The following is a 15,121-nucleotide window of genomic DNA, read 5'->3' as shown; positions in this document are numbered from 1 at the left end:
CATTTGGTCACGTTAATATCTAAAGTTTTCAGATGATGGATGTATCACTTTGGAATCAGTCTCAAAATCACATCATCTTTGGGAATGCTAAGAGTCGAACTGAATGGTGGGAAATCAGCTTTTCTTCCAACCCTGTATTTTTTTTTTTTAATAATCAGTTCACAGAGATAGAGAGAAATGAAATTAAATATATGATATGGACATGGTAACACGATACAGTGAGTAACCAAGTTTCATAATGTCATAGCACATTGGAAAGACTGGAATCATTTAGATTTCTGGAGTGACTCCCTGCTAGAGAGCTGAAAGTGACCATCCTGTTCTCTAAGTGGTTTCCTTCAAATGGGAAACAGTTTGGAGAGCTAACCTTAGAGGAGCAATCCTTTCAGATGACTTTGCCATCGTTACCTTACCATCTGCTTTCTTCTGGTAGTATTTCACCTCCACAAAGAAGTTTGTAACAAAACACAATGCTCCCTATTTTAGTTTGTAAGATGCCAGAATCAATGCACCAGAAATGGAACAACTTTTAAAAAGGGAATTTATTAAATTGCAAGTTTATAGTTCTAAGGTCATGACAATGTCCAAATCAAGGCACTTTCACTCAGGAAAGGCTGATTCCATCCAGAACACCTCTGTCAGCTGGGAAGGCACATGGATGGCATCTGTGGGGGTCTTTGGGTTCTGGCCTCCTCTCTCAGCTGGGAAGCACATACGTCTGCTAGCTTTCTCTCCGCATTTCATAAAGCATTTCCCGGGGGTACCTTCCTTCCACATCTTCAGAGGTCTCTGGCTGTTTGGGTTCTGTTGATTCTGTTGGCTCTGAGCTTTTTCCAAACTGGTTCCTTCTTAAAAGGCTCTGGTAAGCAATGCCACCTTGAATGGGTGCAGACACATCTCCATGGAAATAATCTAATCAAAATTTACCACCCACACTTGGGTGGGTCACATCTCCATGGAAACAATACAAAAGATCCCACCCAGCAATATTGTATGAGGATTAAAGAACTTGGCTTTTCTGGGATACACAACAGATTCAAACTGGCACACTCCCCTCATTGACCGATAAAGTGACTGGCAACAAGTGAGATTTTTCTTCAATAAAGTTAAATACCGTGTTGTTTCTTAGACACATTTGTGACAGGATCACTATAGGGAAAATAGTTCATCTAAACCCTATTGCCAACATTTGGTAAGATGTAATGTGTGTGATGTCTGGATCATTATAGAATAATGGATTATTTAAAAATTAGGGTTTTTTTTAGCCATTCAACTCGGGTCAAATCTCAAGAGAATGTACAGCTTGAAGTAGTGGGTTTTCCTTTGCATATGTGAAATCCAGTGCTTAATGATGTGAGTATATCAATAAAGTTAAAATTCAAACAGTACATACACTGTTTAATATTCAAATAAAATGCTTCTAAACTGAAACTAACATATTCTTAGAGGAAAAGAGCATGTGCAACATTGTGTGCTCATCACAATTATTTAAAAAGCACCTGCAAGACACTCAGTAATTAGACTCTTAGGAATTCCTCATAGACACTACACTTAGAAACTCTGTGAGGGAAGGCATTTTTACCTATTTTCTTATTATTTACATAATAGATGTTATATAAAACACAAAAATTATTGTTTTAGCATCTGAGTCTGTACCACCACCAGTAAAAATTTTTCTTAAGTAATTTTTTAACTGAGTTTTAAGTGAAATATTCTTATTCAGTCCTCTCAGGTATAACTCTAGACTAAAATTAACATTTAAATATCATAGGTATAGCATTGTTCTTTCATTGGTCTCTGTGATCTAGGCCTTCTCAGTCTTGTACAAGGTTTGTTTACCTTTGTTCTCTAAATACATTCCACATTTGAGGGTCAAGTTTACATGTATTTTGTTTATCTGGTGATAGAGTGCATGCCTCTATTCTTTAATTCAGGTCGCTATTTTGTTTTAAAGATGTTCTGTGTGTTAGAGATGGTCACTGTTTATTTTTAAGATGTGCTACATGTTAGAGATTTTGCTAGAGACTAATAGTTTATTGGTGAACAACAGAGAAGGCCCCTGGTCTTCTAAAGCTTACAGATCAAAAGAACTACTAGAAAATAGAGCAGATGTGGAATTATCTGAAGAAAATAGAAATAATAGGTGGTATTTATCAAGAGCTTATTATGTACTAGGAACTGGTTCAAGCACTGGTTTAGTTCTCACAACAATCTTAAGTCAGCGCAATTATTATCCTCACTTTACAGAAAGGAAACGGAGGCACAGAGAAGTTAAGTCACCCAGCTAGCAATGGTGGCTCTGAGGTTTGCATCCAGGCAGCCTGACTCCAGACTGTGCCATCTTAATCACTTCATGATACAGCCTAAAAAAGAGCAAAGGGTTTTAGCCAGCTTCTTTTTCTTGTACCTAAGGCAAAAAAAAAAGAAAGAAGAAAAGAAAAACAGTGAATTAGTGGGTTATATATAACTTTGTGTTTTTGACAAGAGAAATCAATTTGCCGAGGCATTTTTTTTTTCCCTGTAACTAATCTCAGGTGTGAATTAATAGCATGGGTTTGTATAAAGCATATTGTATTCACACTTTAATATCACAGGGGACACAGAAATGCCATTAACCAAATAGTTCTTATATTAACACTTTCAACAGTTCTTATATTAACAGCATCAAATCCAGGCACTCTGCTTCTTGCTGAGCTCTCATAATATGGGGAATAGTATTGGGACAATCTAGGTAATGAGGTACTAAATATATCCATTAGACTGTCTCTCTTCAATATCAGATGGCTGAAGTTTGGCACAGGTGTTGGATTTCATTCAATTTGCAAGCAAATGTCCCATAGACACTTTACAGATACTCTATATTGCCGACTTCCATGAGAAAAGCAAGTTAGGGTAAATTAAACAGCCAGACTGTTACCTTCTGCCCAGAAAGATCCCTCCAATATGGAAATCAGCAGCAGCCTTCCTTAAGTTCTGCTGATTCTCTCTTTGCTCTTCTTTTTTTATTTTTTGCATAGGTTGGTACCGGGAACCAAAAGCAGGTCTCCGGCATGGAAGGCGAGAATTTTGCCACTGAGCCACTATTACACTGCCCTCTCTTTGCTCCTCTTTTAACAAGCCTTCCTGGGCCAGGCCTTATGTAGATGCTGGGTGTGCAGAAATATATACAACATAATTTTGGACAACCAACAGTAGTGAAAACTCACAATTATTTTTCCAAAAAAGAAAAAGATTGATTAAGAAGTGAGAATTTTACATTACAACATGTAGCTTTAACCCAGGGTTTTGCAAAACTGGCACTATTGACATTTGAACCAGATAATTATTTGTTGTGGAGGGCTGTCTTGTGCATTGTTTAGTGGCATCACTGGCCTCTACCCTATTGATACCAGTAGCAACCCTCGCCTTCCCCCAATTTGTGGCAACCCAAAATGTCTCCAGATGTTCCCAGAAGTCGCCTAGGGGACAAAATAGCCCCATTCCCATCCTTCAGTTGAGAACCACTGCTTTAACCTGAAAATATTTTAGACCATGTGTTATATGTTTATTATAAAACAAATAAACAAAAGCAACCAAAATCCTCAAGACAGTTTGAACAGACCCTCATACTTAATGTCACATAATAAAATGAAACAATTACACTATGCACCTCTTACTATATAGGATTATGTTATTTTTATTGACCATTTAAAATATTAGTAAACGCTTAAACTGGAAAAAAAAAAAAAGGCCAGAGACCTTTCTTTCTTTAGGGTGATTTTTTGCAACTGGGAGTGCCATTTCTTTCCTTGAACCTTGTTTACCATACATATTCGAATATGTATGAATCCCAACTATTAACACTTTGGATTATTTTCTCAGCCCCTTAATCAAATAGACTCAAGTATGTAAAGATCAAGTCTCACACACCCAATATTTAGTTAGGTTTAGCTAAGATCCCCCTTAAATACATGTTCTTGTTTTCTATACTTGAAGAGCATGCATCCAAAAGCCTAACAAGATAGCATCCCAGGTATAAGCTCTTAGTAGCATATAGTAGATACTCAATGAACACTTGTTGGATATTTATTTTTTATTAATTCATTTATTACTCACTTTGTTCCCAAAAGGGATTAAAGTAGATTTTGAAAAAAAAACATGCATGCATACCCACTATAAGCAGATAAAGAAAACAAATTGGTTATTCAGGATAAAAAGGAAACCAGTATGCAAAAGGAGTTGAACTGTGACATTAGGTTAGTACTAAAAGGAGTTGAACTGTGACATTAGGTTAGTACTAAGAGCGTGTTTTCTCACTGCCAGGATTAGACAACCAATTCAACTTTTATCAGATGTGGTGAAGAGGAAATCATAATTAGTTTGCACAGTCAACATCTCAAAATAAAACAAATTAGTTGCTCCAAAGAAATTCAACTATTTCTGACACTTGGTCAGAGAGGAATTTTACCTGTAGGTCCTACTAAAGGAGTGGTGTCATGAGCCACAGCTTTACCACATTCACATAATAAATGAATTCAATCATGTACTTTAACAGAAAATGTCATAAAATTTATGGATGTGAGATGATGATGTAATGTCAAGGCCCAAATTAGCAAAAGCCTATCCATGGGGTATTAAAACAAGGAAGCTGCTAGATGGTCTACCCGGCTGGTCTGGAGGGACACAAAGTTCAGAGAAGCGTTGAAGGAATAGGACTCCATCATCTCAGGAATTCACTGTTACTACTCCAATCAGTGGTGAGTGGCTGGAAGGTATAAGTGATGATCCCTAGGAAGTATCTTGATGTAACTACTCTATGTTACTGGTTATTTTCACAGTTATACATTAATAGTCTGCTGTGTTGGGAGGAAACTAATATCATCCTTCAGAATGTGAGTGACTTACCAAGGTAAATATAAATGCCCAGATGAAATGCCATCATACGTCTTCATGGTGTTTGGCCAAAGGAGGCTCCTTTAGAAAGGAAAAGAATTCTCTTAAAAAAAATATCCGAAACTAAACCAAAACCAAACAAAATAACAAAAAAGAGCTTAAGGCTTTAAAAGTTCCATATCATAGAACTTGGTTACAATAATTTAACCTGAACCATTTTGAAGAAGGTATAACTAAAAACAACCACGTTTCCCCCCCAAAATAATAATGATGAAGCATCAATATGTAGTTTTGAGCATGGTTCTTCCTGGTGTATCTTTCAAAGGGAGTTTGTCCAGAAGATTACAACAGGCCACAAATTCTTTGCTGCTTCTTCCTCTGATGAAATCCCCCTCCCCATTAGTTTGACTTGACCAATACAATGCTGCAGAAGTGATGTTTGGGGAACCGAGGTTAGGTCCTAAGAAGCCTTGCAGTATCCACCCACATTCTTTCAGAGCACACTCTCTGGGAGCCCTGGCTGCTATAAGAAGCCCAGTGACCTTGAGACTCCATGCTGGAAAGGACATGTAAGTGCTCCAGCTTCCCATTTGCCAGGTGAAAAACATTAGTGAACTTGGCCTGTAACACATGGACTGACTCTTGACCTAATTCCTGACCCACAAATGTGAAATATAAAATGGACATGGTCAGGTGTGCTGGCTTGAAACTGTTATATACCCCAGAAAAGTCATGTTCTTCTAATCCAATCTTGTGGGGACAGACCTATTGTGTGGGACCTTTTGGTTAGGTTGTTTCCATGGAGATGTGACTCCTCCCATTCAAGGTGGATCTTAATCAACTTACTGGAGTCCTCTAACAGGGAAACATTTTGGAGAAAGCGGACACTTGGAGATAGATGCTAAAGAAGAACCCACAGGAGCTGAGAGAGCCATTTTTAAAACCAACCCAGAAGAAAAGGGCCATTGGATGTTGCCATGTGCCTTTCCATGTGACAGAAATTCCGGATGCAATCAGCCTTTCTTGAATGAAGGTATCCTCTTGTTGATGCCTTAATTTGAACATATTCATAGCTTTAGAATTTTAATTTGTAATTTAATAAATGTCCTTTGTAAAAACCAATCCATTTCTAGTATATTGTATTCCGGCAGTATTAGCAAAATGAAACATCAGACCACTAACTTTTGGTAGTAGTTATTATATAACAATATAATAGGGACAACTTAGAGACACACACATAGGAGTTGACATTTGTGTATCTATATAAGCCAGTTGAATTTAAAGGGATGGCACATCTACTGAAAATGGTCTTTGATTTTTTTTTTATTAGTTAAAAAAAAATTAGCTAACACAACATTTAGAAATCATTCCATTCTACATATGCAATCAGTAATTCTTAATATCACATAGATGTATGATCATCATTTCTTAGTACATTTGCATCGATTTAGAAAAAGAAATAGCAAGACAACAGAAAAAGAAATAAAATGATAATATAGAGAAAAAATAAAAATAAAAAATACAAAAAATATATATAAAAAAACAAACAAACAAACAAACAAAAAACTATAGCTCAGATGCAGCTTCATTCAGTGTTTTAACATAATTACATTACAATTAGGTAGTATTGTGCTGTCCATTTTTGAGTTTTTGTATCTAGTCCTGTTGCACAGTCTGTATCCCTTCAGCTCCAATTACCCATTATCTTACCCTGTTTCTAACTCCTGATGGTCTCTGTTACCAATGACATATTCCAAGTTTATTCTCTAATGTCGGTTCACATCAGTGGAACCATACAGTATTTGTCCTTTAGTTTTTGGCTAGTCTCACTCAGCATAATGTTCTCTAGGTCCATCCATGTTATTACATGCTTCATAAGTTCATTCTGTCTTAAAGCTGCATAATATTCCATCGTATGTATATACCACAGTTTATTTAGCCAAACGGACATTTGCACACCAGTGTTTATAGCAGCATTATTTACAATTGCAAAGAGATGGAAACAGCCAAAATGTCCATCAACAGACGAATGATCTTTGATTTTGAAGTATGTGTCCTTTTTTTATTAGAGAACACTAGTGTTTCTTTTGACGGTTTCTTTTGATTCACATTCAGGGCTTTGATAAAAGTCCCTCCTTCCATCTCCCTTCCTCCCATTTCCCTTCCTACATTCCTCTCTACCACTCTTCTCTATCTCATGCTCTCTCTCTCTTTCCACTTTATTTCATTCCCAAATGTTATCTTTCCAACTGGACCATGCTTGGAAAAACTAAGTTAATGTAAATCTTACTCTTTAATATCTCTGGCTATATAGTTAAGACTGCATATATACCATGGTCACTTTTATATAAACAAACTTGAAGTTAGTCTTGTAGACATTTTAAAGAATCAAAAAAGTTAATTTATTTTCATTCAATGTTTTAATTTATTATGGGATTATTTTCATTCTATTCAAGGAGCAGACTGCATTTACTTGCATGATAAATCTATTTCAAAGTGATATTGAAAATTAGACATAATTGATTTTTTTCTTACATCTTAGTTTCACATATATAATTGTTTCCTTTGTCTGTTGCTTCAGCTTGTTTTGATAAAAGCCTTCTCTGAAAATAATAGAATTTCAAATCATCTTCCTCTGAACACCTCAGTACAAGAAAGCTAAATATGATTCTCCTGATTCATATCTTAGATTGCCTACATTTTAAATTAAATTTAGATTTGATGGCTCTTGAGTCACACCAAAATATTGCAAATCTGTTTTTAATGTTTTCTTGAATCTATTTAATTGTAAAAAATGAAGAAGGATGCCAATTTTTGCTGCCCTTTGGATAGTACATATCTCTCAATTTTCTCTGAAATACTTTGTATCTGAAAACGTAAACTCATAGAATCTATTTTGTTTTAGACAGTTGAATTTTGACCTCTCAAATGCATGTATTACTACTTAAATTGCTGAAATACAAGGTTGCCACATTTGAAATTTAATGTAATATCAACGTAATTTTCATTGTTTGTTACATTATATTACAAATGTCATTATATTACAAGTCTATTTACATATTCCAAGAATTATAATAGGTTCTTTATCATAGCTCATAAAATTGAATTTCAGCTTTACTGTGATATAAGCTTACATGAATTAGTTTAGAAATGACATTTTTGGTATATTGGCAGATACAATTATAATACCTTTGTAACAGTATGTTTAGTTGTGCTTTGTAATGACTCCTTTTGAAAGTGAAAATTCAGAGCTGCTCAAAACTTCAGAAAATTAAAAACAGTTGATTTTTTGAGATGTCATTTGGTGGTTCCCTTTGTTGTTTATAAATTACAAACTAAGTGTATATATGCACAAATTATATATATGCATACACAAATAAATGTTGGCTTAATACAATTGCATTTAGTTTTGTCCTAAACTTTCCCTGGAATAATTCAGTTGTCTAAAGAGGGCCATTTGTGGAAAATTACCTTAAATGGTTTACTTGAACTAAATTATGCTCTGTTATAAAATAGCTTTTGTAGAAGCTCTGATAATGTGTTTTTTGACCATGATTTTCTCCTAATGAAGAGCAGCTTTTAAAAGTCATTTGCTAGGACACTCACGTTTCTGAGCGATTACAATTTTAAACTTTCACTCTCATGAAAATATGTGTTTTCTTTCTCAAATGTTTAAACGTAAAAATGTAGGTTTAATTTTGGCACAATTTCGAGAATCACTGGCTCCTATGTGCACTGCATTGCTTAGTACATCTAATTGTAAAGCGTTAAAAAGAACAATAGAAAAAAATGCAAATTATATGGTCATAGTTAAAACCAAGTTTGAATTACATAGTTTGTATGCCTTAATTAATTACGGGTGTTAATGCTTATTTATTCATTGATCCAATATTTACTCAGTATTTACTATAAACAGTGAGTGTGTGTCACCCAGGACATATCTAGTTGAATGATTAATTCATTAATTAATTAATGGTTTCAGCAAACATTTTGTAAATATCTGCTACTATGTGCAAGGTTCCATTCTAAGCTTTATAGGGCTACATAGTGTCTGACTTCAAGACTACACAGATTTAAGAAAGGAAGGACTGACCTAAAGACCTGTCGGTGTTCACCAAGTGTCAGTGGTAAAGGGATGTCTATTCTGACCCTACTGCTTAATTGAGAGTTTATAACCATTGCTTACCAGATTTATATGATCATTCACATTATAATGGCTAGATTAAATATGAACATTTAGGAATTTTGAGGCTTCTACTATTTTAATTTTATTTTGAGTCATCTCAGTGGGTGAAGAAGCTATATTTTAAGTCAAGATACTTTTGGATCACAGTTTTTCAACTCCACTTAAAAATTAATTTTAGTAGATAATACTTTACCTTGAATTGCTCTCTTAGGAGCTGAATTGCAAATACTGTATTTTTAGTTGTTTTTTTAGACATGGTATTTTTTTGGTATTAGAACCAAGATGAGGGAATTTCTTGATCATTAGTTATAGAAATGATCTGGGTGGATTTTCAAGAGTAGAGGTACTGTTCCAAGACAGCTGAGAAAATTAGTCCAGCAGGGTACAAGCAGAATTGACAGATCAAGAATGCACCAAAAAAATGTCCTCATATAGATTGCAGTGGTGAAGGCATGGCTATGTGATTATATCAGGAAACACTGAATTTTTGGCTTAGGTTGGATTGTATGATTTGTGAACAAAACTGTTTAAAAATGAACAGAGAGAGAGAAAGTGTTGATAAACTGTTGATTTTGGACATTACATGATGCCTAATGAATAGAGGTGGTTGAAGGATTCACTGACTGAGAAGAAAATTGGGGAATGATGGTGTATGCATATGATCAGATATTGTGCTGCTGCAGAAAGAATGAAATTATGAGGCATGCAACATTGTTAGTGAACCTGTGGGACATTTAGTGAGGCAAAATAAGCCAGAAACAAAAGAGCAATTATTGTATGGTCTCATTTAGAAAATATTTATAAGAAAACAGGGGCCTAGATTGTAAGCTATTATAGCAGTCACATTTAAGCCCAGGATGGTAATTATTATTTCTGGATTTTGAGAGGCTGTTTTAAACGTGTATAACCTGGTATTTAGAGTTACCAATAAAGCCTATTAGGTTGGGATAAGGTAATTCAGAATACAGGGGTAAGAAGGACATTAGCCATATTTTACAAACTCATCTACTCTTTGACATCAAAGAAAGAAAGGTTTATTTTACCCAGAACCTAAATTTTCTGTGGCACATAATCTAACTCAACCTATCTGGACATATAATTTAAAGAATCCAAACACAGGGAGCCCAGAGTAAGAATAAGAGCCTTTAATCCTGTATAGTTTAATGTAATACCTGGATATATCCCAGAGTATATTAAACAGATAATCAAAAAGTATTGGCAAATCCCCTTTAGGGATGGGGTGGAAAAATATGGAACTATTAAACTTTACCACTGGGAAAACCCCTGATACTGTGGCAAACATTAGGGACACCCATATCAATATGCCAAGCCCTGATCTTAAAGCGTGTTCTTGTGAAGCTGATGTATGTAGCAGGGGGCAGCGCAACAGTGCCTTAGTGGCAGAATTCTCACCTGCCATGCCGGAGACCCAGGTTCGATTCCTGGAGCCTGCCCGTGCCAAAAAAAGAAAAAAAAAAGTTTGCTGTACATAGTCGAGAAGCTTAGCCAACCTATAGGTACACCTGAGAGTTACTTCCAGAGGACCTCTTTTGTTGTTCAGATGTATCCTCTCTCTTTCTAAGGCCAACTCTGCAAATGAAATCATTGTCCTCCCTCCATGTGGACATGACATCCAGAGGTGAAAGTCTCCCTGGCGGCATAGGAGATGACTCCCAGGGATGAGCCTGGCCCTGGCACCAGGGATCAACAATGCCATCCTGACCAAAAGGGGGAAAAAGAAATAAGGTATCAGTAACTAAGAGAGTTCAAACACAGTCGAGTGGGTACACTGGAGGTCATTCTTACTCAAGCTTCAGTTGGACATTGCTACTCATCATCACTTGTCAAACCCCAACCTAAGCCATTCCTGACAATCCTAAATAACACCTAGGGTAATATTTAAGATTCTACAAAGGTTCCATACACTAGGGTAACTTTCCAGAAACCTACAACCTCCAGACAGGTCCCTAGACCAAATAAGTCCTGAAATGCAGGGGGGCCAGCCTCTGCAGAACATCAACTAGTTTCATCTCCCTATCCCATATTATTGACAGCTCCTTCCAACATGAAAAAGTTAGAATGGGCATAGCCCAAATGCTCCTAAAGAGTAGAAGAAAGATCAAAGGTAATGTTGGAGTTATACAGAGAACATAGGGTCTAACATAGGAGTGGATTGCTGAATCATTATATTGGTACTTCTTTTTGTCCCCAGTATTTTGGAGCAGCTAGAAGTAAACACCTAAATTGTGAAATTGTAACCCATACCAAACTCTGAAATCTGTTCTACAACTAATTGTTGCTATGTTATTTGAAATTTATTGCTTTTTTGTATATATGTTATTTCTCACACACACAAAAAAATATTCTAGCTTCCAGTGTTTTGGAGTTGCTAGAAGGAAAAATCTAAACTGGAAAGGTAACCCATGACAAACTCTGAAATCTCTTTTGTAACTACTTGTTGAGGTGCATTTTGAAAATCATTGCTTTTTCTTTCTTTACTTTGTATGTATGTTATATTTAACAATAAAAAAATTTAAAAAAAACAAAAACAAGAAAATTGGGGCTTACATTGTAAGTTCTTATAGCAGTCACGTTTAACCTGGAGTGGTAATTATTACTTCTGGATTTTGAGAGGCTATTTTATATATGTATAACCTGGTATTTAGAGTTAAGAATGAAGCCAATCATTACCGGAATTACTGGGATAAGGTAATTCAGCTTACAGGGGTAAGAAAGACATTGGCTATTTTAGAACCTATTTACTCTTTGAGGAAGGAAGAAAGATTTATTTTGTCCAGAACCTAAATTTTCTGTAGCACATAATCTAACCTAACCTATCTGGATAGATCATTTAAAAACCCAAACATAAGGACCCCAGAATAAAAATGAGAGCCTTTAATCCTGTGTAGCGTAAAGCAAAACCTGGATACATCCCAGAGTAATTTAAGCAGATAATCAAAAAGTATTGGCAAAACCCCTTGAGATTTGGGTGAAAAATATGGTGCCATTAAACTTTACCACCGGGAAACCCCTGATACTCTGTCAAACATTAGGGACACCCAAATTAATTGGCCAAGCCCTTAATCTTGAGGCTTGCTCTTGTGAAGCGTATGTATATAGTAGAGAAGCTTAGCCAACATATAGGTATGCCTAAGAATTATTTCTGGAGAACTTCTTCTGTTGCTCAGATGTGGCCTCTCTCTCTCTAAGGCCAACTCTGCAAGTAAAATCATTGCCCTCCCCCTCTACATGGATATGACATCCAGGGGTGAAAGTCTCCCTGGAGGCGTAGGAGATGACTCCCAGGGATGGGTCTAGCCTTGGCAGCATGGGATCAGCAATGCCATTCTGACCAAAAGAAGGGAAAGAAGTGTAACAAATAAGGTATCAGTGGCTGAGAGAGTTCAAATAGAGGTTTTTGGAGGTCACTGTTATGCAAGCAAGCTTCAGTTAGACATCGTTACTTATCATAACTTGCCAGACTCCAACCAAAACCATTCCTTCCAATCCTAAAGAATATCTCTGGCATTATATAAGATTCTACAAAAGTTACATGCAGTAGAGAAACTTTCCAGAAACCTACAACCTCCAGATATGTCCCTGTATCAAATGGGTCCTGAAATACAGAGGGCCCAGCTTCTCCAAAACATCAACTAGTTTCATCCCCTTATCCCATACTTTCAACAGCACCTTCCAACATGAAAAAGTTAGAATGGACATAGCCCAAATACCCCTAAACAGTGGGAGAAAGATCAAAGGTGATGTTGGAGTTATACAGAGAAGTTAGGGCTTAACAAACGAGTATGATTGCTAAATCATTATATTGATATTTTTTAGTCTCTAGTATCTTAGAGCAGCTACTAGTAAAAGCCTAATATTGTAGAATTGTAACCCATACCAAACTCTGAAATCCATTTTACGACTAAATGTTGTAATGTGATTTGAAATTTATTGCTTTTTAGTATATATGATATTTTTCACAAGAAAGAAACAAATATTTCTTCTAGCCTCCAGTGTTTTGGAGCAGCTAGAAAGAAAAATCTGAAATAGTGGAATGGTAACCCATAACAAAATCTGAAATCTGTGCTATATCTACTTATTGAAGTATACTTTGAAAATCATTGCTTTTTTTTTCTTTTCTTTTTATATATGTTATATTTAACAATTAAAAAAAGTTTAAAAAAATGAACAGAGAAAAACAAGTGCTGGAGAAAATGTGAAAAGAGAGATGTACCTATTCACTTTAGGTAAGGAAGCAGAGTGGTTCAGCCTATCTGAGGGCAGTGGGATGGCTCCACTGGAGGCTAGGGGTGGGGTGGCTATATGACTCTGCAACCCCGTAGTTAGGGGTGTACCTAGAGGAACTGAGAGTGGGGACACAGAAGGACATTTGCACACTGGTGTTCACACGGATGGAGGTGGCCTAAGGGTACAATGACTGAGGAATGGAAGGGGGAGCTATGATGTATATGTACAATGGAGTACTGGGCTGTGGCAAGAAGGAATGAAGTTGTGAGGCATGCAATGAGGTGAATGAACCTTTCTGACAGTATGTTAAATGAAATGTCAAAAACAAAAAGATGTATATTATCATGCCTCACTCATATGGACTAACAAGTATATACAAACACTGAGAATTGAACTCGGAAGCATAGGTCATCAGGTGAAGGCCTATTATAGAGGTTCCTAGATTGCAAGCTCTTACAGCAGTCGCATCTATTCCAGAGCTGTAACTGTTATTTCTGAGAAGCTGAGCTCTTTGTGTATAACCTGGCCATGCCCCAGAACTTGGGGTGTCTGTGTGACACCTGAGACTCAGAGTTAGAGTTCTGAAGCTCTGAAAGTCAGCATTACCCCATATCATAACTGTTAAAAACACTGAAAAAGTGTTCAGACTTCACTTAGATTTATGAATGAAACAGATCTGGTTAGGACTAAGGTAAATCATAATACAGGGTAAAGGATGATATGGTCTATATTTAAAACTTCAACTTCTATGTGAAACCAAAGGAAGAGATGTTTGTTTGGGGCAAAATTTATATTTTTTGGTAGTACACAATCTAATTTAACTTGTATGGTCAGTTTATTCAAACAGCATAATTACATGGAATTTTGAATAGAGAGTGAGATCTTATTGGTTTGTAGAGGTTAGTGTGATGCTCTAATACATCCCAGAGTAATTTGGGCAGAGGATAAAAAAGAATCTGCAAAGTCCCCTTGAGGGACTGGGGAGAAAGGAGGAAATATTAAACTTCCACACCTGTGGAATTCCTGATATTCTTGCAAACACTGGGGACAAATAACTTAATAGGCTGAACCTTCACTCTTGGGATTCGCCCCTATGAAACTTATTCCTGCAAAGTAGAAGCTAAGCCTACTTATATGCCTAAGAGTCACCGCCAAAGAACCTCTTTTTTTGCGGCCTCTCTTTCTAAGCCAACTGGGCAGGTGAACTCACTGCCCTCCCCCCGAAGTGGGGTGTGACTCCCAGGGGTATAAATCTCCCTGGCAATGTGGGACAGGACTCCGAGGGATGAGGTGAGACCTGGCATCATGAGACTGAGAAAGTGTTCTTGACCAAAAGGGGCAAGAGAGAAATGAGGCAAAATAAAGTTTTGTGACAGAGATTTCAAATGGAGTTGAGAGGTTATTCTGGAGGTTATTTGTGTGCATTATATAGATAACCCTTTTTAATTTGTACTGTATTAGAACAGCTAGAAGGAAATACCTGAAACTATTGAATGTGTTCCAATAGCCTTGATTCTTGAAGGTGATTGTATAACTGTATAGCTTTTACAGTATGACTGTGTGATTGTGAAAACATTGTGGCTGATGCTCCCTTTATCCAGGGTATGGACAGATGATTAAAAAAAAAAAGGACAAAAAAATAAATTATAGGAGAGAGGATAAGGGGTAAAAAAAAATTGGGTAGAGTGCAATACAAGTGATCAATCAAAGGGAAGAGTAAGAGTTATGGGATATATGGGGTTTTCTATTTTCTTTTTATGTCTTTTTCTGGAGTGATACAAATGTTCTAAAAATTATCATGGTGATGAATACATA

General features: G+C 36.3%; 1 long non-coding RNA gene across 1 annotated transcript in view; it reads right to left on the bottom strand.

Moving 5' to 3' along the window:
• Window positions 1-409: 409 nt before the first annotated feature.
• The window catches only part of LOC143688956 (uncharacterized), a 62,704-nt gene continuing 47,992 nt past the window's right edge, over window positions 410-15,121 (bottom strand). Inside the window, exons 3-4 of the long non-coding RNA XR_013178417.1 lie at window positions 4,885-4,953; window positions 410-2,407 (exon numbers count right to left, since the gene is read on the bottom strand). This is a non-coding gene — a long non-coding RNA (uncharacterized LOC143688956). The remainder of the gene's footprint in view (window positions 2,408-4,884; window positions 4,954-15,121) is intronic.

This window comes from Tamandua tetradactyla, chromosome 6 (genome assembly GCF_023851605.1).
Source record: "Tamandua tetradactyla isolate mTamTet1 chromosome 6, mTamTet1.pri, whole genome shotgun sequence".
Classification (NCBI taxonomy): Eukaryota; Metazoa; Chordata; class Mammalia; order Pilosa; family Myrmecophagidae; genus Tamandua; species Tamandua tetradactyla.
This window is presented reverse-complemented; position numbering and strand designations above follow the sequence as displayed.